This window comes from Parasteatoda tepidariorum, chromosome 5 (assembly GCF_043381705.1).
Source record: "Parasteatoda tepidariorum isolate YZ-2023 chromosome 5, CAS_Ptep_4.0, whole genome shotgun sequence".
Classification (NCBI taxonomy): Eukaryota; Metazoa; Arthropoda; class Arachnida; order Araneae; family Theridiidae; genus Parasteatoda; species Parasteatoda tepidariorum.
Genome location: NC_092208.1, coordinates 35186494 through 35190771, shown reverse-complemented (window position 1 = coordinate 35190771; position 4278 = coordinate 35186494). Strand labels below are relative to the sequence as shown.

Here is a 4278-nt window from a genome sequence, read left to right as displayed (position 1 = left end):
AAAAACGGGGACATGAAAATGACTGTTTTTGTGAGAATGACCCATATATATATATATATGTAACATTTTGCGATCTAATTTGAAAAAAAAAAACTATTTCCATAAACGAGGAGTTGGTTTCCTTTAAATTTTATTTATTATCTTAAGAAAAAAATCTTTGAGGAAATGATTTCTCGATAGCATATCATATCGAAATTAAATGTTCCATTAAAAGTTGTAAAAGAATAAATGCACACTTCTACTTTCTTTGCCTTCTTTTCCTAAGTCACTGATAGGAGCTCTAACGGTTTGCTTTACTCTCACTTTGCACAGGCCAGCTCGCAATGGGAGACCTTCATATTATTTTTGGACCTCTGCACCATATTTAAAATAATAAAAATACTTTATAAACAGGTTATCGAGAATTAAAAAAAAATCATGAAAATCTTAAAAATCTATATATATATTTCTCTTACACGGCGATAAAAAAAAAGCCTCATTACAACTCCCCGAATGGCAACGCTAGAAAATCAACCAATGATTGTCGCTAAAAATGTCACATGCCAAATCTAGATTAGGTGGCTCAACATATAGCGCTTCTTAAAACGGAAACTGAAATAACCAGAGTGTTAAATATTATGTGCATATGCGCATCGTATTTTTTGTTAAATAATTTATTTATTATATATCAGTTTATAGATAGTAACGAGAAAAGTTTTGTGGTTGCTATGGTGACTAATTAGAATGTAAATTGTTTTTTTGAGTGAGTGTGAGATTTGTTTTTTGGAACTGCGATGCTGTAATTTTATTGTTTAGTTAATAAATCCTCCTTCTATATTAAACGTGATAGTAGTTTCCTTAATTATTCGATTCGAAGTCCTTGGAGTTTTATTTGAGGTCAGTTTATTTTGTATTTTTTGACAAGAGAGAGCATTCTCATCAAATGAGATTTCTTCCGAAATTCAATGTTTTGTTTATGCAGGTTTTTCCATTGCAATTCACTTATTTCAATTTTTAATAGACTTAATAATAGCCACAATTTTAACCTTTTTAAAGAGATATCAGTTTTAGAAATTTTATCTTAAGATTTTATACTATAGCACATTTCTAATAGATTTAACGGGAAAAACATACTTGAGGGTGTCCCTTGGCGAAATTGGCGACTTATGTTTGGCGCTATTCCTGTTTGTGCGGAATAGCATGGTAACAGGAATGGCTGCCAAAACATAATGATGTTTCAATAAAACATTGGAAAATTTCAACAAAACATCGGCTAAAACTTGCAATGAACCCAATATAAGCAAAATTAATAAACCCAATAAAAAGAATTTTGAATCGAAGCAAAAACTAATGGAGTATGCACAGAAAGAAAAGGAAAAAAACAACTCAGTTCTTCATTAAGCTTGAATATTCTCAGATTTAGGTGCACAGAATTATCTAATAAATTCGCCACATAAATTCGACGAAATACGAATCGAAAATGGCGTCTGTAATTCCGGACTAGCGGGGAAATTTTTTTCTTAAATCCCTTTTTATGACTGCCCACATACCTTCGATCTTATTGACCAGATTCAAAAGTAACCTTACCAGCTGGTATCCAACGTGGAACTAACGGACCTCTGAAATTACATATACCGTTGAACATTTAAAAATAACGCTAAAATCTAAACCAATCAGAATCACGATTGGGTTTCAACATCGCCCAGCTTGGCGATCAACCGCGGTCACAACTTGGCGAGAATCAAGGGGCACCCTCAAATATAGTCTACCCAGGTTTAACGAATTACATGTCATTTATTTGAATTCAAATTTATTTTAATGACTTAGTATTTACTAAAAAGATGTAATTTTTTTTAAAAAAAGTTGTTATATGGATTTGAATGATTGTTTTGAATTCTTAGAATTTTGTAATTACCAACTGAAAATTTCCTTCTTAACTTAACGAAAACATTCAAAGTTCAATTAAAGCTTTTAAATCATTTAAATTTTCAAAATCTAAAAGTTTATTAATCGTAAACTGCACATTAATTATTAGAACTTTTGGCAAATAAAAAAACTGAATACAAAATAAACGTTTTGTGATGTATGTCCATATCCACACTAATGTAATTGAATTTATTTTGGTATTTGTCCCCGACAAAATTAAAATTAGTTTCATTAAGTGGCTGATTCTCAATTTATTTCGAACAAAATTCCTTCTAAAATATAATGATAAAAATAGATGATGAGAAATTATCGATTTTAGGGAATTAATTCCATTACTTTGCATGGCAGCTAACATAAACAGAAGTTTTATGGGCGATATAATGAAGTATAAAGCCTGATAATGAATTTGCGTGTGTAAATACCCCAGTGTTTAAGTTACTTAATAACTTTTCCCCAAAGAAATATATTCATTGATTTGAAAGTTTGCTAATTTCGTGTATTTCTCAATAAAACGAAGAAAACTCATAATACGTTCTTTAAGAATTTTACATAAACTGGGCATAAAATAAATTATTAATAATTTCTTACCTTTATCGATATCATTATTTTATTCATTTTATTTTTGTGCTTTAAAAATTAGTAAATGCTGAAAAAATAAAAAGCATTACATAATTCCTCGTTATTCACCGTTAATGTAAGTGCATAAGGAAAAGAATCAAAATTATATCTTACACCTTTTACATTTTCATGAGTTTTCATTCAGTTTAATAAACATTACGAATACCAACAATTAAAAGGCTTTGGGCAATATAGTTAAAAGCCACCCTTTTTCTAATATTCATATTTTTACATAAAACTGCTTGTTAATTTTTTTTCGAGGTAGTTACTTGAAAAGTTTCTAAAATTTTCACTAGAAGGCAGCATATTGAATTACCTAGATGGTCATAATAATATTTCACACCCGGAATACTCTCCGAAACAGTTTTAAGTTGTGGCTAATCATTACTTTCCCCCATCTCTTCACACATAAATTTGCATTATTCTATTATTTCTTAAATCATTCTAACCCTTTGAGAGATGAGAAATTGCGTTACATAAAATAAACAATTCTCTTTCGTTTGAATTGAAAAGACTTCAATTAACAATAAAAACTGTGAGTACATTTCAAGAAAAATTCACGAATGTTGCTGCTGCAATAGGCTGCAAATGAACCTCATTTATAACAGTAACATTTCTAACAGTTATAGAGTCTTCCAACTAAAAGTCAATAACCTTTCTGGAAAATACCTGGATTTTTTTCCGTAGAAACCAGGAACTTTCGTATTTAAAATTAGTGAACTTCCTGGAATTAACTTATAAAAAAACTAAAAGTAAATAATATTTTTATTTAATTTTATAACCGTCGTTGAACAGCCAACCCAATTTAGGGCTTACGGCTACTAAGGTCCAACTCCGTAGCCTTGTAATTTTGAACCCAATCCAGAAAACAAAGAAACTCCTAGATTGAGTATTGGGAGAAATTTTGCTTTCGTGGAGGACGTTTTGATGGAACTAACCCACATTTGCGTTACATGGGGAGGAAAACCTCGTAAATCTTCCATGGCTAGCCTGGCAAAGAAACTCTTCGCGTATATAAAGAAAGATGTGCACTATCAAAATATTCCGTATCAAATTATGGTATTATAAGGTAACGGCACTTAGAGTGCATCACCCGTAAAATTCATTTTAACCGCAAAGTATTATATCGTAACTTTAACAGCGATATTCATCTTAAAAGAGTTATTTGGTGATTTCACGGTAATTATTCAGTTAAAATCACGGTGTAGTTGACAGTGTCTATTACGAAAACAACATTCCAATTTCTTTAAGTATCTGACTAGTTATATAATTCATGTTGCAATACACTGCGAAAAATTCCGGTAAAAACTACTCTCTTCCAGAGTGCATCATCCATAAAATCAAACTTTTTATATTCATTTTTATTTTGACAGAAAATTGCTATTTTTACCTTGATTCATCTATTAACCCACTGACTGTTCCGCACATAAAAAGTCGCATTTTAACCAGCAGTCTTCTCTCCATAGCGAAACCGGTTTTTCCATGTTAATGGATAGGGGAACTGTATATAGAGGAGAAATATTCTTCCAATTTTGCCCATTTCCTTAACATCCAGAAGCCATAATTTGTTTTTTAATTGGTAAAGATATAGGGTTCAATTTCAAATGTCACGCAGTGGACTGATCGTTAAGACACGGTTCCCAGCAGATCACCGAAGTCAAGCATCACTGGCTGCGGTCAGTGTGCGGTTGGGTGACCACTTGGATCAGTCTGCGTAGGAACCGACGGTGTGCGGTATTGGTCTTCGTTAAACTG

General features: G+C 31.5%; 1 protein-coding gene across 3 annotated transcripts in view; it reads right to left on the bottom strand.

Annotated features, from left to right (window-relative positions):
• LOC107442862 (anoctamin-5-like) overlaps positions 1 to 4278 on the bottom strand; it is a 286523-nt gene that overhangs the window by 229290 nt on the left and 52955 nt on the right. The gene's annotated exons all lie outside the window — the stretch shown is intronic.